Raw genomic sequence first — 22,558 nt, forward strand, 5'->3', positions numbered from 1 at the left:
CGCCGTACCCGCCCACTTGCACCGCTGATTTATTTATCCTTCATTCCTATGCCTGCCCTCACACTCCGTGCCACACGGCTCCTCAATATACCGCTACCTCTGGCGAGGTAGGGAAGCGGTAAATTGTAAGTGGATTCTTGGGGAAAGGACTTTGATTATACCAGAGGGACTATGTGTACCTTACTGAGGGGAAAGTGGTGAAATGTTCCTAACTGGGGAGGATAATACCTCAGATATATCATTTTTTTTTCAAGGACAATTTCAGCAATGGTTATTTAACACATGCTTGTGTGCTAGAGATGAGCGGGTTCGGTTTCTCTGAATCCGAACCCGCACGAACTTCATGTTTTTTTTCACGGGTCCGAGCGACTCGGATCTTCCCGCCTTGCTCGGTTAACCCGAGCGCGCCCGAACGTCATCATGACGCTGTCGGATTCTCGCGAGACTCGGATTCTATATAAGGAGCCGCGCGTCGCCGCCATTTTCACACGTGCATTGAGATTGATAGGGAGAGGACGTGGCTGGCGTCCTCTCCGTTATAGTAGAAAAGAGTAAAGACTGAGTGACTTAGTTATAATTGTGGGGAGGATTGGGGACGGGGAGCAGCTGTTAGGGAGTACAGTGATTTAGATTAGGAGAGAGAGAGAGAGATTGACCTGATTTACTGGAGCTTAGGAGTACTGTAGAAGAGAGTGCAGAGTTTACTAGTGACTGACCACAGTGACCACCAGACAGTGCAGTTTTATTTAATATATCCGTTCTCTGCCTGAAAAAAACGATACACACAGTGACTCAGTCACATACCATATCTGTGTGCACTGCTCAGCCCAGTGTGCTGCATCATCTATGTATATATTATATATCTGACTGTGCTCAGCTCACACAGCTTATAATTGTGGGGGAGACTGGGGAGCACTGCAGTGCCAGTTATAGGTTATAGCAGGAGCCAGGAGTACTAGACAGTCACATACCATATCTGTGTGCACTGCTCAGCCCAGTGTGCTGCATCATCTATGTATATATTATATATCTGACTGTGCTCAGCTCACACAGCTTATAATTGTGGGGGAGACTGGGGAGCACTGCAGTGCCAGTTATAGGTTATAGCAGGAGCCAGGAGTACATATTATATTAAAATTAATTAAACAGTGCACACTTTTGCTGCAGGAGTGCCACTGCCAGTGTGACTGACCAGTGACCTGACCACACTGACCACCAGTATAGTTAGTAGTATACTATATTGTGATTGCCTGAAAAAGTTAAACACTCGTCGTGTGACTTCACTTGTGTGGTGTTTTTTTTTTTTATTCTATAAAAAACTCATTCTGCTGACAGACAGTGTCCAGCAGGTCCGTCATTATATAATATATATACCTGTCCGGCTGCAGTAGTGATATATATATATTTTTTATATCATTATTTATCATCCAGTCGCAGCAGACACAGTACGGTAGTTCACGGCTGTAGCTACCTCTGTGTCGGCACTCGGCAGTCCGTCCATAATTGTATACCACCTAACCGTGGTTTTTTTTTCTTTCTTCTTTATACATACATACATACTACGACATCTCTTTATCAACCAGTCTATATTAGCAGCAGACACAGTACAGTACGGTAGTTCACGGCTGTGGCTACCTCAGTGTCGGCACTCGGCAGTCCGTCCATAATTGTATACCACCTAACCGTGGTTTTTTTTTCTTTCTTCTTTATACGTACATACTACGACATCTCTTTATCAACCAGTCTATATTAGCAGCAGACACAGTACAGTACGGTAGTTCACGGCTGTGGCTACCTCTGTGTCGGCACTCGGCAGTCCGTCCATAATTGTATACCACCTAACCGTGGTTTTTTTTTCTTTCTTCTTTATACATACATACTACGACATCTCTTTATCAACCAGTCTATATTAGCAGCAGACACAGTACAGTACGGTAGTTCACGGCTGTGGCTACCTCTGTGTCGGCACTCGGCAGTCCGTCCATAATTGTATACCACCTAACCGTGGTTTTTTTTTCTTTCTTCTTTATACATACATACTACGACATCTCTTTATCAACCAGTCTATATTAGCAGCAGACACAGTACAGTACGGTAGTTCACGGCTGTAGCTACCTCTGTGTCGGCACTCGGCAGTCCGTCCATAATTGTATACCACCTAACCGTGTTTTTTTTTTCTTTCTTCTTTATACATACATACTAAGACATCTCTTTATCAACCAGTCTATATTAGCAGCAGACAGTACAGTACGGTAGTTCACGGCTGTGGCTACCTCTGTGTCGGCACTCGGCAGTCCGTCCATAATTGTATACCACCTAACCGTGGTTTTTTTTTCTTTCTTCTTTATACATACATACTACGACATCTCTTTATCAACCAGTCTATATTAGCTATATGTCTATATGTGCTGATTGGGGAGGGTTTTTTGGAAGGGACATCTTGCGTGACACTGCAGTGCCACTCCTAAATGGGCCCGGTGTTTGTGTCGGCCACTAGGGTCGCTAATCTTACTCACACAGCTACCTCATTGCGCCTCTTTTTTTCTTTGCGTCATGTGCTGATTGGGGAGGGTTTTTTGGAAGGGACATCCTGCGTGACACTGCAGTGCCACTCCTAAATGGGCCCGGTGTTTGTGTCGGCCACTAGGGTCGCTAATCTTACTCACACAGCTACCTCATTGCGCCTCTTTTTTTCTTTGCGTCATGTGCTGATTGGGGAGGGTTTTTTGGAAGGGACATCCTGCGTGACACTGCAGTGCCACTCCTAAATGGGCCCGGTGTTTGTGTCGGCCACTAGGGTCGCTAATCTTACTCACACAGCTACCTCATTGCGCCTCTTTTTTTCTTTGCGTCATGTGCTGATTGGGGAGGGTTTTTTGGAAGGGACATCCTGCGTGACACTGCAGTGCCACTCCTAAATGGGCCCGGTGTTTGTGTCGGCCACTAGGGTCGCTAATCTTACTCACACAGCTACCTCATTGCGCCTCTTTTTTTCTTTGCGTCATGTGCTGATTGGGGAGGGTTTTTTGGAAGGGACATCCTACGTGACACTGCAGTGCCACTCCTAAATGGGCCCGGTGTTTGTGTCGGCCACTAGGGTCGCTAATCTTACTCACACAGCTACCTCATTGCGCCTCTTTTTTTCTTTGCATCATGTGCTGATTGGGGAGGGTTTTTTGGAAGGGACATCCTGCGTGACACTGCAGTGCCACTCCTAAATGGGCCCGGTGTTTGTGTCGGCCACTAGGGTCGCTTATCTTACTCACACAGTCAGCAACCTCATTGCGCCTCTTTTTTTCTTTGCGTCATGTGCTGTTTGGGGAGGGTTTTTTGGAAGGGACATCCTGCGTGACACTGCAGTGCCACTCCTAGATGGGCCAGGTGTTTGTGTCGGCCACTAGGGTCGCTTAGCTTAGTCATCCAGCGACCTCGGTGCAAATTTTAGGACTAAAAATAATATTGTGAGGTGTGAGGTATTCAGAATAGACTGAAAATGAGTGGAAATTATGGTTTTTGAGGTTAATAATAATATGGGATCAAAATGACCCCCAAATTCTATGATTTAAGCTGTTTTTTAGGGTTTTTTGAAAAAAACACCCGAATCCAAAACACACCCGAATCCGACAAAAAAAATTCGGTGAGGTTTTGCCAAAACGCGGTCGAACCCAAAACACGGCCGCGGAACCGAACCCAAAACCAAAACACAAAACCCGAAAAATTTCAGGCGCTCATCTCTATTGTGTGCACCTAGGTGATGATATTTATTATCACCTTAGAGAAATACAGTATAGATAATAGCTGTAATATAGTTCAGTTAGAAACCCACCTACCATATACCTAGCAATGAGTTTACACTATGTGTAACATTACCAAAGTACTGACAATACACTTATTCAGGCTCTAAGTCAGTTACTAAAATTATTAACCACAAAACCATCAATGTCCCTACAAATTAAAGCATCTATACATGCATATTGTAGAAAACTGAATAAAGTGTTGTGCAGATTTTCTTTGAAAATGAACACTCTCCATTTCTTTGAATGTGTTCTAGGACATGCATGTAATCCTGATGTACAGCCAACTTTCTGTCTGTGTGAAGGTATTGTAGTATTTCCTCTAAAAGTAATTGTCCTGTTATTATGTAATTTATTGATACTGTATGCTTCCTTTCCTTTCTCCAATGATCCACTGTATTGTGGAAGATACTATGAAAACAAGGATGCATGATTAATGAATCCTTTAAGTATACACCCTGTGTCACAAAAGCCTGCAAGAATCAGCTGTGTACTGTGTAATGTTTACATAATATATGTGCACATCTCCTCATTCCAAGTCTGTTACACTGTAGAACTTGTTCAAAAGAGAGGTTTCTCCTGATCACCTGTAGTGAGTTATTCTTCTCTCTCAATTACTTTCTGGATGAAACAGTAAGTAGCTTTATTTAAAGTCACAAAAATATATGTTATATATTATATCTATTTTATGAACCATTGGAAGATAGAACCTAAACATGTGTTATGTGCTAATGAATAATATTTGCACTTATAAATTATTACAATGTTTTCTCTTATAATTCTGGATTGAGCCCTGTGTTAAATGATAGGGTCTGACTCATACTTGCCTACCTGACCCTCTCCATGAGGGAGAAAATGCTCTTTTCCTGGACTTTCCTGGTAATGTATGATTGCCATCACCTGTGGTGAAACACCTTTCTTATCAATTGACTAGCTCACCACAGGTGATGGCAATCATACATTACCAGAAAAGTCCAGGAACAGAGCATTTTCTCCCTCATGGGGAGGGTCAGGTAGGCAAGTATGGTCTGACTGTGATCTATAGAAATATGTTGAAGTTCTTTTCATTTGACTCAAGGATCACCCTGATTATTTGCCACATTAACTTCTTCCAAGTCTATGCCAAATACAATATAAGCATTTTTTATTTAATTTTAGATGTGTTTTATTCCAATTTAATACACAAATTATGTCAATATATAAAACCCCTGTATATAATCTCCATATAATGGTGAATTCTGTTATCACTGCTTATAATTCAGTGAAATCTGATGTCATTATTGGTTTTCAGCCTCAACCCTGAAGTACCCCAACAGAACATGTTGTCAGGATATCTGTTTGTAGAAGCAGGTGGGCTAATTACTGACCTAGCAAAATAGATTAACTCACCTGTGCAAGACTAAAGAATCAAGACAGCAACAAAACTTGTTTGTGGTACTTGAGGACTGAAGTTGAGAACCCCTGTCATTACTGATAAAATGTTTTGAAAATACAGTAGGACGTGTATTCAACAGTTACATGGTTAACAATGTTGGAAGCAAAAGTGAATACAGATTTAGGCCCCCATTTATCAAGCCTTGGAGAGTGATAAATAGCACGGTGATAAAGTACAAACCAACCAGCTCCTAACTTCCATGTCACAGACTGTGTTTGAAAAATGACAGGAGCTGGTTGGCTGGTAATTTTTCAACGTGCGATTTATCACTCTCCAAGGCTTGACAATTAATATACTGTATTGTATCCCTTTAATCTGAACATCTATTATCTACTCAGTTTCTGTTAACACCAGTTGAAATGCAGGCTTCAATTTAGACAGCCACAGAACCTTTATAGATCAGACTGTAGGTGTCCAGGATTAAAGGTATATTATGGCAAAACAAATGTAATATGATCTTTAATCTCACTTTGGTAAACTTAAAGTTTTAAAAATTTAAAGTTTATTAAATAAAATGTAATATTTTGAAAGTGAAAAATATTGGATTGATGTACACCTATTGCTACTAGGATTACTCATGCTTTAGTTATTCAGATTTTATTGACGTGTTGATTATTTCAGAAGAAGTTCAGTGTGACAATATGCAGCTATTGACTTAATAATTATAAAGTTAGCACTCCAGTGTTTGTTGAGAAATGAAAAGCAAAGCATTGTGAAACACGACTTAAGAAGCTGTGTATGAACGTAACAGATCCCAAGGCTGTATTCTAAAGCATATGCTTTGAACACTTGCCAAGTGTGGTGCAGTTTCTCTATTCCTAATAACTTCTGGTGCGCAAAACTTATTGGGTCCCTATTTTAAACATAATGTTCTGTCCTGGAATTATACTGACACATTCTATTATGTCAATACCCAATAGGCTGGTTGTTCTGTGTAACTATTTAATTGATTCTGGACTTTCCATATATATGCGTTAAGGAAGATTAGAGAAGTAGCACATTGATTTTTCTTTTTAAATAATATTTATTGAGTTTTAGTTTTCATCAAACATATAAAGAAAAACCGTAAAACACTGAAAACAAAAGACGATAGGAGTTACAGAATACTGGGGTATTGGGCCTTTTTCCAAGTTGCTTATACAGTACATGTACATGCTGGGAATCCAGTGTATAGTTACTTATGTTGTGATTTGTATTCTTTTTTCAGTTTTGTATAATTACTTTGCATTGTAAAATAATTTTCAGTCCCAGGAGTCTGCCACCTTCTAACGAGGGGTATTTATCAAAGCATGGAGATAGGGTTGCCACCTCATCCCTTTAATTCTGGACACATTAATTATACAGGTTCTGTGGCTGGGTGACTTCAAGACTCCATTTCACCTAGTTTTAATCAGCCACAGAACCTGTGTAATTAAAGTGTCCAGAATTAAAGGGATGAGGTGACAACAGCTACATGGAGAGGAAAGTGGAGAAAGGTAAATCACTAACCAATCCTAATTGCCATTTTTAAACACAGTCTATAAGATGAGTTAGAAACTGATTGATTAGTGTTTTTTCTCTCTCCCTTTTTTTCTATCTATGCTTTGATAAATACCCCCCTAAGTATTTAAACATTCCCACCCTCTTTCACTTCCACTGTACACGTCTGTGCTGGCAGTGCTGCCAATGCAAACTAATGTTCTGTTTCTATTATTTATATAGGCTGATATAAAGGTTTGTAAAATGCAAATGTGCTTTTAAAACATAAAATATATCGAATAGCAGGTACCCATTGCAGACCTTAACTGAGATTATTAAAGTCTCTCACTCTTTCAATCAATCTCTCATTCGCTCTCTACTATTTCCAGGAGGGGGATTATTTGTGTATAAAATGGACTATTTCCTGGTGCATCTGTAAATATGTCAACTGCCAGGAGTAAAATTTACAAAACGATTTCCTGTGATTGATATTAAAGTAAATCACCCATATATCAACAAAGTCAGATCACCCTGCTGCAAACACAGCCAGTCATTTGAAAGGTTCTGAGTTCTGACTGGCACACCTGTACAGGTGGCCATGAGAGATATCTAATATGCCATTCCTAGCTGCCATGTGCATTTAAAAGTCCAGAGCACATTCTACGGCTCATACACACTAGCCGATTTTGAGCTCAAAGTGGCTCACTTTTAGCGTTTTGAGCTCAAACTCGGCCACTGTGTATTGCCGGGTGATGAGCGGTGAGAGCTGATGCGCACTCCCGCTTCATCGCCAGCTGCCACCATCCGTCGGGCTGTTTGAACAGACGAGTGAACCACTTTTCACAAACTCCTACTGTGGAAAGTGGTTCACCCACCACGAACTCGTTGGGCCAGGTAAAAATTGCTTACAGTGTATGCACTGAGCATTTTTCCTGCCAGCGATGTTCACATCGTCGCTGGGCAAAAATGCCCAGCGTCTACTGTGTATGCACCTTTAGGTCAGGGGTGAAGCTAGGTTTTTTTGCCAACTATTTTTAGTCCTGCTACAATAATGTGGCAGCTTCGACTACATTTACCCTGTGGTTTAGAGGTCTCTTCACTTTTACATGGAACATACAGTCTCTACTGTATCAAAAAAATATATATGCATGACTATTCTAGCTCAACTGTCACAGAGCATTGTATTGTATTGCATTGTCCACCATATAATGCAGAGAACACAGTGACTACCATATAACACAATATAATCACAGTGACTGCTATATAAAGCGGAGAACATGACAGTGACCACTAGTGCTGCCATCAGAAATTGTGGGGCCCAGGACTGATTGCCACAGCCTGCCAGCAGCAACCTATGCAGTGCATACCAGATGCTTGCCTCAGATGGTTCCTCTGCGGGCAGGATATACTTCACATGGATAGTTCCATATAGGGTATATCATACTACTAGACAAGTGTTCATTTTCCCATACATGCATTGGGCCCTTGTTTGGCTCGCCTCCCACAGAGTAACCTTCATAGTGTCCCCAGCATGGCTCCCCATCTGATGCGCTTGCGGATGGGATGGAAAATACATTAACCTGATTGTTTTGTTGGACCCCTACTGTGAGCTTTAGGACACTGCTACCACCCCATTTTGTGTCATCTCCTCTAGCGGTAGACTATTCATTACAGGGTAATCCTAAGCAGTGCGCCCAAGATGGATGCCTCACCTGGGGGCAGATGTATTAAGCCTAGAGAAGTAATAAAGCAGTGATAAGTGCAAGGTGATAACGCACCAGCTAATCAGCTCCTAACTGTAAATTTACATATTGGAGCTGATTGGCTGGTGTGTTAACACCTTGTACTTATCACTGCTTTATCACTTCTCCAGGCTTAATACATCTGCCCCCTGGTACCTTGTGAGGGTGGAATAAACAACCCATGGAAGTTATTGCCCAAAATGCCTATACCAGTCCTGTATTATGATCTGTGTTCTAGATTTTCTTTTTTATGTCTGTGCGGCTTGTCTATTGCTGTATTACTTAAATATTCTGTATTATGTGCATTTGATGTTTTTGATGTCTGTAAAGCACCTTGAGTCCTGTTAAGGAAAGAGTGCTTTATAAATAAAATTATTATTATTATTATTATTATTATTATTATGACTTACAAAATAGGCAGCCCCTATGTCCCCTAGCTGCAGGGCTCCCAGAGTATGTCTTGGGGGAAGGGGGTGTGCAAGTGATAAATGCTGTTAGCCCCTGCTGTGCTTCCAGCTAACGGCATCCAGAAGTGCCCACTAGCCATTGCTTCCAGCTTGCGTTCCAAATCCTAGGAGCGATGCTATTGGCCCGGTGAACTTTTGGATTACCCCTGGATGGCAAGCAGCGTGAGTTCGGCAGGCCCCCCTCTCTGTCCGGACCCAAGACTCCAGTCCCGTCAGTTCTTCCCTGATGGCATCCCTGGAGACCACCATATAATGTAGAGAACATCACAGTCACATAATACAGAGAACATTAGTGACTGCAGTACATTACAGAGAACATCAGTAATCACCATGTGACACAGAGCAACAGTGGCAGCCACATAATACAGAGCACATCAGTATATCTCCCAACATGACCCTCCCCAGGTGGGACAGAATGCTCTGTTTCTGAACTTCCCTCTTAATTTATGATTGCCATCACCTGTGGTGAAACGCCTTTCTTATCAAGCAACTAGCACACCACAGGGTATGGCAATCATACATTAAGAGGGAAGTCCAGAAACAAAGTATTCTGTCCCTCCTGGAGAGGGTTATGTTAGGTGGTCTGCATCAATGACTATCATATAATACAGAGAGCATCACTGACTGCTATATATCAGTGATTCTTGATTGCCTTACTGTATTATGCTAGCATTAATTAAATATCCCTCCTCAAAAAACAATAACTATTTCAAGTTTTCTACATAATGTAACAATCTCATTCAATAAAATTAATATAATTAACCCTTTTACAATCTTTAAGCCCCATTAGGGAACTCGCCTGATTTTCTTCTTGTTGCAGCCACACAGCATTAGTGCTCAGGGAGCAAGTTCTGACAATGACATATGGAGTAGGAGTCATCAGAAAGGAGACAGGGTCCAAGTAGCCTCTTGCTGCAACACATGGCCGTGGGAAAGGGTTAAGCTAAATGCTGCCATCAGCCCTCACGCCTCAATCCCCATTTTGACAATAAAATAAAATCCCACCCGTGATGGTGGCTTTCTTGCTAGTTCCTTTTCTCTCCCCTGTGACCTTCCCCTGTTAGTTTCACTGCTGCTTAGGTTCATTCTGTTTCTTACAATTTAATTTGACTTTGCCAAAAGGTGCCCATACACTAGTGCAATTTTGCCCGATTTCATCCGATTCCGACGTTTTGGGCCGATAAATCGGATGAAAACTGGCAAATCACATGTGCTTTACCTCCAATCTGATCCGATGTGTGGATCGGAGCCCCTAGATCGGAAGTACTGCACTATAGATATATCATAGCGACAGCCTTGGCTTGGGTCGCATAGGATACATAGTATGCCAATGGGCTGCATACCATGTATCCTATGCGTTCCTGGCACTGGGAAGATGCCAGGCAGTTCAAGGGTAATCATATGCGACTTCTCCCCTCTGAGAAGTCGCATAAGTGTATGGGCAGCTTTACTCCTTATAAATGTGCAACCAATTCTGTCATAATGTACTTGCTAATCAGTTTCCATAAAAAAGAAATAAGATTGATAGAAAATACTTTGCTTCTGTTTGGTTAATCCCAAACAAATCTGGAGGCAGCACATTATATAGGTGTGCATTAATTGCTGTGGGTAAATTTACTAAAGCTTCTAAAAATGAAAAGAGGTGATGCTGCCCATACCAACCAATCAAATTCTGTCTATCAATTTCTATGGTGCAATAGAGAAATAAAAGGCAGAGGGGATAATTCCAAGTTGATCGCAGCAGGAAATTTTTTAGCAGTTGGGCAAAACCATGTGCACTGCAGGTGTGGCAGATATAACATTTGCAGAGAGAGTTAGATTTGGGTGGGTTATTTTATTTCTGTGCAGGGTAAATACTGGCTGCTTTATTTTTACACTGCAAATTAGATTGCAGATTGAACACACCACACCCAAATCTAACTCTCTCTGCACATGTTATATTTGCCTCCCCTGCAGTGCACATGGTTTTGCCCAATTGCTAACAGAATTCCTGCTGCGATCAACTTGGAATTACCCCCAGAATCTGAGTGGTTGCTATGGGCGACATCACATCTTTTCATTTTTTGAAGTTTCCTGCTTAAAGGAAATGCACTGTACAAAACCAGAGGTTTCACAGTAAGGACCAGACATGCTATGCTAGTTACTGTATATAATACTTTTAGTCATGTTCCAACACATATTAAGCCACTGTATTACTCAAGGCATGTGACCTTTGATATTTAGATATAAAAAAAGAGAAAGTACTCCATTATAAATGATACTTATGTTTCATATGGGTACAAGCTTAAGCCTTTATCAAGTTACAACACTACCTTAGCCCAAAATGCAGCCTACAGTACACAGAAAGTGCAAATCATGCAAACGTTATTTCTAGAGATGTAAATGAAGGAGGTACAGTAAATGTGTTGTACTCTTTGAATAATAATTTAATTTTTTTTTATACTGTACACCAGTGATTTTCAACCTTTTTTTACTCGCAGCACACCGAACAATATTTTAAAATTGCCAAGGCACACCAACAGTTCCCCACAGAAAAAAACAAAACACACACATTGGCCCTCACAGTAAAAAAAAAAAGAAAAGAAAATCCACACATACATTGGCCTACACAGAAAAAACAATCACATTGCTCCCCACATAAATCATGTTGCTCCCTACATAAATCCTACTGCTCCTCACATAAATCAATCACATTGCTCCCCACATGAATTGTTCACATTGTTTCCCCCATAAATCCTTATTCTCCCCACAAAAATCCTATTGAAATCCTATTATTCCCCACAGGAGAAATAAAATAACAAATATTATCAGCTGTCCTCCTCCCTGTCCCTCAGTGGTGGAGGCTGTTCATAGTGGAGTTCTGCGAATACTGAGCAGCGGGCGGTCAGGCAGGTGTGGATGTGGGTGGGCAAGGAAAGCTGTGAATGCAGGCGGGAACTGGAAGATGTGTATGCAGGCGGGTGATATCACATCGTTTTCAAGGCATAGGTCATGGCCGGAGCACGACTGATCCTCTAAGAAAAGCCCGGGTCAACAGTTTACTCTGAAGGTGCAGGAAGCTGCTCTGGCTCTGCGGCACACCTTGCAACTGGTCGCGGCACACTAGTGTGCCACGGCACACTGGTTGAAAAAGCCTGCTGTACACTGAGCAAATTTGAAAGGGTTTAAAATAAAAATGCTACACATTTAAAAGCCTGGATCTGAAGGGAGTGGAATTTGAGTTATAATGTTCTAGAGCAGGGGTGGGGAACCTGCAAAGCCACTTGATTCGGCCCTCCCAGGCTCACCTAACCAAGGAAGATGCCGGGCGCCCGGGCTTCTTCCTCTCAGCAGCAGCCAGAGGCAGGAGCTCACTCCTGAGCTCCGGCTTCCAGCTCTGGCAGTGTGCGTGTGTGCCTGTGCAGTGCTATGGAAGAGATATCATGACATCTCTCCCATAGTTCTGAGGAGCGGGCAGCCAGGCAGAGGGCAACGGTCTGGAAGCAGGAGCAGGGCTGCTGAGTATTATGTTTTTTCTTTCTTTTAATGTGTGTGTGTGTAAGCGTCGCTACTAGGGGTCATGTCTACTGGGGGCAGGCTAATTTTTAAGTTGATAATTTTTGTATGGCCCCCGAAGGATTTTTATAAATATCCAACTGGCCCTTGGTAGAAAAAAGGTTCCCCACCCCTGTTCTAGAGTGATGCACATTTTCCTTGGCATACAACTTGCAAGTTTAATCTTTTCAATAATCTCCTAAACCAACAGTTATACTCGAGTTACGGGTATGGGTCGTTGGGTCGACCCGACTTAGGTTGACACTCATTAGGTTCACCACTGAAGGTCGACATTGCCATTAGGTCGACATGAGCGTTAGGTCGACATGTAATAGGTCGACAGGTCAAAAACTAGAAACGGATTGTAGATATGCTAAATTTAGCAGATCTACAATCAGCACTGAATCACCCTCATAGATCTTTAAGTTTCTCTCTCTATTCATGCTCTTTAGGTGAGCTCATTATCATTTCCATGCTGATGATATTCATATCTCCAACTGTCTTTCTGATATCTCTTCTTGGATGTCCCAGTGCTATCTTAAACTTAACATATCTAAGACTGAGCAGCTCATCTTCCCACCCTCTCACATAACCTCCTACAATTTCATTATCTGTTGATGGCACAACTATATCCTCTAGCCGCCATGTGCACTCTCTTGGAGTAATCCTTGTGTCCTCCCTCTCCTTCAAACCACACATTCAGTACCTCTTGCAATCCTGCCATTTCCATCTCAAAAATATTTCCAAGATCAGTCCCTTTCTCACCCTGGTTGCTACTTGGGGGGTCATTCTGAGTTGTTTGCACGCTGCAACTTTTTGCAGCCAGTGCGATCAACTAGACGCCGCCTATGGGGGAGTGTATTTTTGCATAGCAAGGCTGCAATCGCTTGTGCAGCCCTGCTATGCAAAAAAAGGTTTGTGTAGAACAAGACCAGGGTAAGAGTTACTTACCCTGTGCGACGAACCCAGCGTTGCAGGTCCTGGAATTGACGTCAGACATCTGCCCACCAAACGCCTGGACACGCCTGCGTTCGCCACACCACTCCCAGAAAACGGTCAGTTGACACCCAAAAACATCCTATTCCTATCAATCTCCTTGCGATCGGCTGTACGAATGGATTCTTCGTTAAATCCATCTCTCAGCAACGATCCGCTTTGTTGCCGTACGATGCACCTGCGCATTGCGGTGCATGTGCAGTAGTAACCTGTTCGCTGCGCTGCGAAAATGGCAGCGAGCGATCAACTTGGAATGACCCCTTTAGACCCTTATCCATTCACTTGTCATCTACATATTGGACTACTGTAATCTCCTCCTATCTGGCCTCTCTCTCAATGGCCTCTCTCCACTCCAATCTATCCATAGTGCTGATGCCCGACTCATTTTCCTCTTCAAACATACTATATTACGTCTGACTCCCCTCTCTTACATTGGCTCCCCTTTAGAATCCAATTCAGGCTTCTCACACTCACTAATAAAGCACCTACCCATTCCTCTCCCATTTACATTTCTGTCCTTATCTCCCTTTACACTCTCACCTGTTCACTTCACCACCTAGGAGCGAAAATGTGGCTGTGCCTGGGACCCCCCACTCAGCCCCCAGGCTCACATGTCGCCTCTCCTCTACTCTGGTAACTACATCCCAAGCGCAAATTCAAGATTTTGCCCGTATTGCCCCTCTTCAGTGGAAGAAGCTCCCTTGCTCTATTATTCTCTCCCCGACCTTCCAAAGCTTCAAATGGGCACTGAAAACCCACCTGTTCTTCAAAGCATAACCTTCTGCTGCATAACCTAGTCTTGAGGCCGCTTTCCCATGCATTGTCCATCTCTACCTCACTTACCCCTTTCACACCAGAAATGCAGGGGCAAAACCCGGGAATTCTGCCATGGGCTCATGCAGGGACATTCCCGGGTTGGCACCTTTTTTACCAGCGTTTGGAGCCGAGACATCCCGGGTCTGCACCTTTCATACTGAACCCGGGATGGCCCTGCATTTTCTGAAAATGGGCGTCTCAGAAAAAACACAAGACCAGGAAGTACCCTGAATAGCCAATCAGCATCAGCAGAGGCAACCCGGGAAGGCGGGACATGTCCCTGCACCATTCACACTGTCCAGGTTCCAGGGAAGAACCCGGGACCAACCCTGGTTGATTGCAGGGTTGAAATGCAGGGACAGAAATCCCGGGATTTTGTCCCTGTACCCTTTCACACTGAGAAATTTCCCGGGTTGATGCGCGTTCATGTGTTTTAACCCGGGAAATTTTGGGCTGTGTGAAAGGGGTATTACTTACTACTAGTGATGAGCGGGTTCGGATTCTCGGAAACCGAACCCCCCCGAACTTCACCCTTTTTACACGGGTCCGAGCAATACTCGGATTCTCCCGTATGGCTCGGTTAACCCGAGCGCGCCCGAACGTCATCATCCCGCTGTCGGATTCTCGCGAGATTCGGATTCTATATAAGCAGCCGCGCGTCACCGCCATTTTCACTCGTGCATTGGAAATGTTAGGGAGAGGACGTGGCTGTCGTCCTCTCCGTTATTGTTGAACTTGATTGTGCTTTATTGCTTAATTGTGGGGAGGACTGTTGAGCAGCTGTATAATATAGGAGGAGTACAGTGGAGAGTTTTGCTGACAGTGACCACCAGTATACGTTGTCTGCCTGAAAAACACTCCATATCTGTGCTCAGTGTGCTGCTTTATTGTGGGGACTGGGGACCACCAGTATAATATTATATAGGAGGAGTACAGTGCAGAGTTTTGCTGACCAGTGACCACCATTATATAATTTATAGCATTACGGTACAGTAGGCCACTGCTGTACCTACCTCTGTGTCGTCAAGTATACTATCCATCTAGATTCTATACCTGTGGTGCATTTCAGTTGTGCAGTTTGCTGACACAGTGACCACCAGTATATATAGCAGTACGGTACGGAAGGCCACTGCTGTACCTACCTCTGTGTCGTCATTAAGTATACTATCCATCTACATTCTATACCTGTGGTGCATTTTAGTTTTGCAGTTTGCTGACACAGTGACCACCAGTATATATAGCAGTACGGTACGGAAGGCCACTGCTGTACCTACCTCTGTATCGTCATTAAGTATACTATCCATCTACATTCTATACCTGTGGTGCATTTTAGTTTTGCAGTTTGCTGACACAGTGACCACCAGTATATATAGCAGTACGGTATGGAAGGCCACTGCTGTACCTACCTCTGTGTCGTCATTAAGTATACTATCCATCTACATTCTATACCTGTGGTGCATTTTAGTTTTGCAGTTTGCTGACACAGTGACCACCAGTATATATAGCAGTACGGTACGGAAGGCCACTGCTATACCTACCTCTGTGTCATCATTAAGTATACTATCCATCTACATTCTATACCTGTGGTGCATTTTAGTTTTGCAGTTTGCTGACACAGTGACCACCAGTATATATAGCAGTACGGTACGGAAGGCCACTGCTGTACCTACCTCTGTGTCGTCATTAAGTATACTATCCATCTACATTCTATACCTGTGTGGATTTTAGTTGTGCGCAGTATAAATAGTAGTAGGCCATTGCTATTGATACTGGCATATAATTCCACACGTTAAAAAATGGAGAACAAAAATGTGGAGGTTAAAATAGGGAAGGATCAAGATCAACTTCCACCTCGTGCTGAAGCTGCTGCCACTAGTCATGGCCGAGACGATGAAATGCCATCAACGTCGTCTGCCAAGGCCGATGCCCAATGTCATAGTAGAGAGCATGTAAAATCCAAAAAAACAAAAGTTCAGTAAAATGACCCAAAAATCAAAATTGAAAGTATCTGATGAGAAGCGTAAACTTGCCAATATGCCATTTACGACACGGAGTGGCAAGGAACGGCTGAGGCCCTGGCCTATGTTCATGGCTAGTGGTTCAGATTCACATGAGGATGGGAGCACTCATCCTCTCGCAAGAAAAATGAAAAGACTTAAGCTGGCAAAAGCACAGCAAAGAACTGTGCGTTCTTCTAAATCACAAATCCCCAAGGAGAGTCCAATTGTGTCGGTTGCGATGCCTGACCTTCCCAACACTAGACGGGAAGAGCTTGCGCCTTCCACCATTTGCACGCCCCCTGCAAGTGCTCGAAGGAGCACCCGCAGTCCAGTTCCTGATAGTCAAATTGAAGATGTCACTGTTAAAGTACACCAGGATGAGGATATGGGTGTTGCTGGCGCTGGGGAGGAAATTGACAAGGAGGATTCTGATGGTGAGGTGGTTTGTTTAAGTCAGGCACCCGGGGAGACACCTGTTGTCCATGGGACGAATATGGCCATTGACATGCCTGGTCAAAATACAAAAAAAATCAGCTCTTCGGTGTGGAATTATTTCAACACAAATGTGGACAACAGGTGTCAAGCCGTGTGTTGCCTTTGTCAAGCTGTAATAAGTAGGAGTAAGGACGTTAACCACCTCGGAACATCCTCCCTTATACGTCACCTGCAGCGCATTCCTCATAAGTCAGTGACAAGTTCAAAAACTTTGGATGACAGCGGAAGCAGTCCACTGACCACTAAATCCCTTCTTCTTGTAACCAAGCTCCTGCAAACCACACCACCAACTCCCTCAGTGTCAATTTCCTCCTTACCCAGGAAAGCCAATAGTCCTGCAGGCCATGTCACTGGCAAGTCTGACGAGTCCTCTCCTGCCTGGGATTCCTCCGATGCATCCTTGAGTGTAATGCCTACTGCTGCTGGCGCTGCTGCTGTTGCTGCTCGGAGTCGATCGTCATCCTAGAGGGGAAGTCGGAAGACCACTTGTACTACTTCCAATAAGAAATTGACTGTCCCACAGTCCTTTGCGAGGAAGATGAAATATCACAGCAGTCATCCTGCTGCAAAGCAGATAACTCAGGCCTTGGCAGCCTGGGCGGTGAGAAACGTGGTTCCGGTATCCACCGTTAATTCAAGGCAACTAGAGACTTGATTAAGGTACTGTGTCCCCGGTACCAAATACCATCTAGGTTCCATTTCTCTAGGCAGGCGATACCGAAAATGTACACAGACCTCAGAAAAAGAGTCTGCCAGTGTCCTAAAAAATGCAGTTATACCCAATGTCCACTTAACCACGGACATGTGGACAAGTGGAGCAGGGCAGACTCAGGACTATATGACTGTGACAGCCCACTGGGTAGATGTATTGCCTCCCGCAGCAAGAACAGCAGCGGCGGCACCAGTAGCAGCATCTCGCAAACGCCAAGTCGTTCCTAGGCAGGCTACGCTTTGTATCACCGCTTTCCAGAAGACGCACACAGCTGACAACCTCTTACGGAAACTGAGGAAGATCATCGCAGAATGGCTTACCCCAATTGGACTCTCCTGGGGATTTGTGACATCGGACAACGCCAGCAATATTGTGCGTGCATTACATCTGGGCAAATTCCAGCACGTCCCATGTTTTGCACATACATTGAATTTGGTGGTGCAGAATTATTTAAAAAACGACAGGGGCGTGCAAGAGATGCTGTCGGTGTCCCGAAGAATTGCGGGCCACTTTCGGCATTCAGCCACCGCGTACAGAAGACTTGAGCACCACCAAACAATCCTGAACCTGCCCTGCCATCATCTGAAGAAAGAGGTGGTAACGAGGTGGAATTCAACCATCTATATGCTTCAGAGGATGGAGGAGCAGCAAAAGGCCATTCAAGCCTATACATCTGCCCACAATATAGGCAAAGGAGGGGGAATGCACCTGACTCAAGCGCAGTGGAGAATGATTTCAACGTTGTGGAAGGTTCTGCAACCCTTTGAACTTGCCGCACGAGAAGTCAGTTCAGACACTGCCAGCCTGAGTCAGGTCATTCCCCTCATCAGGCTTTTGCAGAAGAAGCTGGAGACATTGAAGAAGGAGCTAAAACAGAGCGATTCTGCTAGGCATGTGGGACTTGTGGATGGAGCCCTCAATTCGCTTAACCAGGATTCACGGGTGGTCAATCTGTTGAAATCAGAGCACTACATTTTGGCCACCGTGTTCGATCCTAGATTTAAAACCTATGTTGTATCTCTCTTTCCGGCAGACACAAGTCTGCAGAGGTTCAAAGACCTGCTGGTGAGAAAATTGTCAAGTCAAGCGGAACGTGACCCGTCAACATCTCCTCCACATTCTCCAGCAACTGGGGTTGCGAGGAAAAGGCTAAGAATTCCGAGCCCACCCGCTGGCGGTGATGCAGGGCAGTCTGGAGCGAGTGCTGACATCTGGTCCGGACTGAAGGACCTGCCAACGATTACTGACATGTCGTCGACTGTCACTGCATATGATTCTCTCACCATTGAAAGAATGGTGGAGGATTATATGAGTGACCGCATCTAAGTAGGCACGTCAGACAGTCCGTACGTATACTGGCAGGAAAAAGAGGCAATTTGGAGGCCTTTGCACAAACTGGCTTTATTCTACCTAAGTTGCCCTCCCTCCAGTGTGTACTCCGAAAGAGTGTTTAGTGCAGCCGCTCACCTTGTCAGCAATTGGCGTACGAGGTTACTTCCAGAAAATGTGGAGAAGATGATGTTCATCAAAATGAATTATAATCAATTCCTCCGTGGAGACATTCACCAGCAATTGCCTCCAGAAAGTACACAGGGATCTGAGATGGTGGATTCCAGTGAGGACGAATTAAAAATCTGTGAGGAGGGGGATGTACACAGTGAAAGGGGTGAGGAATCGGAGGATGATGATGAGGAGGACATCTTGCCTCTGTAGAGCCAGTTTGTGCAAGGAGAGATTGATTGCTTCTTTTTTGGTGGGGGCCCAAACCAACCAGTCATTTCAGTCACAGTCGTGTGGCAGACCCTGTCGCTGAAATGATGGGTTTGTTAAAGTGTGCATGTCCTGTTTATACAACATAAGGGTGGGTGGGAGGGCCCAAGGACAATTCCATCTTGCACCTCTTTTTTCTTTCATTTTTCTTTGCATCATGTGCTGTTTGGGGACAATTTTTTTGAAGTGCCATCCTGTCTGACATTGCAGTGCCACTCCTAGATGCGCCAGGTGTTTGTGTCGGCCACTTGTGTCGCTTAGCTTAGTCACACAGCGACCTTGGTGCGCCTCTTTTTTTCTTTGCATCATGTGCTGTTTGGGGACAATTTTTTTGAAGTGCCATGCTGTCTGACACTGCAGTGCCACTCCATCTTCCACTTGCTCATGCCTCATGCCTCATGTCACATGTCTGTCTCCCACTAGTTTTGTTAACTCTTTGGAGCAGGGCCCTCTTCCCTCCTGTTCTCATAGCACATCAATTTTAGCTCTCTCCTATTCAGCAACTATCTATACCCACATCTCTTCTCACTTATATCCATTCAGCCTCTTCCAACTGCTGCACGCCCATAGTAGTACACAAATGACTCCTTTGCTTTCTTACATCTCCGCTGTATTGTGTACTGAGAATTGTGGTGCCAATTGTTACCTGTGCTCTGTTTTAGTTTTTCAGTTACTATAATGTTAAGTTCTTGTCCCCAAACAGCACATGATGCAAAGAAAAAAAGAGGCGCACCAAGGTGGCTGTTTGACTAAGCTAAGCGACACAAGTGGCCGACACAAACATCTGGCCCATCTAGGAGTGGCACTGCAGTGTCAGGCAGGATGGCACTTCAAAAAAATAGTCCCCAAACAGCACATGATGCAAAGAAAAAAAGAGGCGCAATGAGGTAGCTGTGTGACTAAGCTAAGCGACCCAAGTGGCTGACACAAACACCTGGCCCATCTAGGAGTGGCACTGCAGTGTCAGGCAGGATGGCACTTCCAAAAAATTGTCCCCAAACAGCACATGATGCAAAGAAAAATGAAAGAAAAAAGAGGTGCAAGATGGAATTGTCCTTGGGCCCTCCCACCCACCCTTATGTTGTATAAACAGGACATGCACACTTTAATGAACCCATCATTTCAGCGACAGGGTCTGCCACATGACTGTGACTGAAATGACTGGTTGGTTTGTGCCCCCACCAAAAAAGAAGCAATCAATCTCTCCTTGCACAAACTGGCTCTACAGAGGCAAGATGTCCACTTCATCATCATCCTCCGATTCCTCACCCCTTTCACTGTGTACATCCCCTCCTCACAGATTTTTAATTCGTCTCCACTGGAATCCACCATCTCAGGTCCCCGTGTACTTTCTGGAGGCAATTGCTGCTGGTGAATGTCTCCACGGAGGAATTGATTATAATTAATTTTGATGAACATCATCTTCTCCACATTTTCTGGAAGTAACCTCGTACGCCGATTGCTGACAAGGTGAGCGGCTGCACTAAACACTCTTTCGGAGTACACACTGGAGGGAGGGCAACTTAGGTAGAATAAAGCCAGTTTGTGCAAGGGCCTCCAAATTGCCTCTTTTTCCTGCCAGTATACATACGGACTGTCTGACGTGCCTACTTGGATGCGGTCACTCATATAATCCTACACCATTCTTTCCATGGTGAGAGAATCATATGCAGTGACAGTAGACGACATGTCATTAATCATTGGCAGGTCCTTCAGTCCGGACCAGATGTCAGCACTCGCTCCAGACTGCCCTGCATCACCGCCAGCGGGTGGGCTAGGAATTCTTAGCCTTTTCCTCGCACCCCCAGTTGCGGGAGAATGTGAAGGAGGAGATGTTGACGGGTCACGTTCCGCTTGACTTGATAATTTTCTCACCAGCAGGTCTTTGAACCTCTGCAGACTTGTGTCTGCCGGAAAGAGAGATACAACGTAGGTTTTAAATCAAGGATCGAGCACGGTGGCCAAAATGTAGTGCTCTGATTTCAACATATTGACCACCCGTGAATCCTGGTTAAGCGAATTAAGGGCTCCATCCACAAGTCCCACATGCCTAGCAGAATCGCTCTGTTTTAGCTCCTTCTTCAATGTCTCCAGCTTCTTCTGCAAAAGCCTGATGAGGGGAATGACCTGACTCAGGCTGGCAGTGTCTGAACTGACTTCACGTGTGGCAAGTTCAAAGGGTTGGAGAACCTTGCACAACGTTGAAATCATTCTCCACTGCGCTTGAGTCAGGTGCATTCCCCCTCCTTTGCCTATATCGTGGGCAGATGTATAGGCTTGAATGGCCTTTTGCTGCTCCTCCATCCTCTGAAGCATATAGAGGGTTGAATTCCACCTCGTTACCACCTCTTGCATCAGATGATGGCAGGGCAGGTTCAGGAATGTTTGGTGGTGCTCCAGTCTTCTGTACGCGGTGCCTGAATGCCGAAAATGGCCCGCAATTCTTCGGGCCACCGACAGCATCTCTTGCACGCCCCTGTCGTTTTTTAAATAATTCTGCACCACCAAATTCAATGTATGTGCAAAACATGGGACGTGCTGGAATTTGCCCAGATGTAATGCACGCACGATATTGCTGCCGTTGTCCGATGTCACAAATCCCCAGGAGAGTCCAATTGGGGTAAGCCATTCTGCGATGATCTTCCTCAGTTCCCGTAAGAGGTTGTCAGCTGTGTGCATCTTCTGGAAAGCGGTGATACAAAGCGTAGCCTGCCTAGGAGCGACTTGGCGTTTGCGAGATGCTGCTACTGGTGCCGCCGCTGCTGTTCTTGCTGCGGGAGGCAATACATCTACCCAGTGGGCTGTCACAGTCATATAGTCCTGAGTCTGCCCTGCTCCACCTGTCCACATGTCCATGGTTAAGTGGACATTGGGTGCAACTGCATTTTTTAGGACACTGGTGACTCTTTTTCTGAGGTCTGTGTACATTTTCGGTATCGCCTGCCTAGAGAAATGGAACCTAGATGGTATTTGGTACCGGGGACACAGTACCTCAATCAAGTCTATAGTTGCCTCTGAATTAACGATGGATACCGGAACCACGTTTCTCACCACCCAGGCTGCCAAGGCCTGAGTTATTTGCTTTGCAGCAGGATGACTGCTGTGATATTTCATCTTCCTCGCAAAGGACTGTTGGACAGTCAATTGCTTACTGGAAGTAGTACAAGTGGTCTTCCGACTTCCCCTCTTGGATGACGATCGACTCCCAGCAGCAACAACAGCAGCGCCAGCATCAGTAGGCGTTACACTCAAGGATGCATCGGAGGAATCCCAGGCAGGAGAGGACTCGTCAGACTTGACAGTGACATGGCCTGCAGGACTATTGGCTTTCCTGGGTAA

General features: G+C 44.6%; 1 long non-coding RNA gene across 1 annotated transcript in view; it reads left to right on the top strand.

Moving 5' to 3' along the window:
• Positions 1–5,591: 5,591 nt before the first annotated feature.
• The window catches only part of LOC135055105 (uncharacterized), a 32,281-nt gene continuing 15,314 nt past the window's right edge, over positions 5,592–22,558 (top strand). The window contains exon 1 of the long non-coding RNA XR_010243651.1: positions 5,592–5,655. This is a non-coding gene — a long non-coding RNA (uncharacterized LOC135055105). The remainder of the gene's footprint in view (positions 5,656–22,558) is intronic.

The sequence above is a fragment of the Pseudophryne corroboree genome, chromosome 3 (assembly GCF_028390025.1).
Source record: "Pseudophryne corroboree isolate aPseCor3 chromosome 3, aPseCor3.hap2, whole genome shotgun sequence".
NCBI lineage: Eukaryota > Metazoa > Chordata > Amphibia > Anura > Myobatrachidae > Pseudophryne > Pseudophryne corroboree.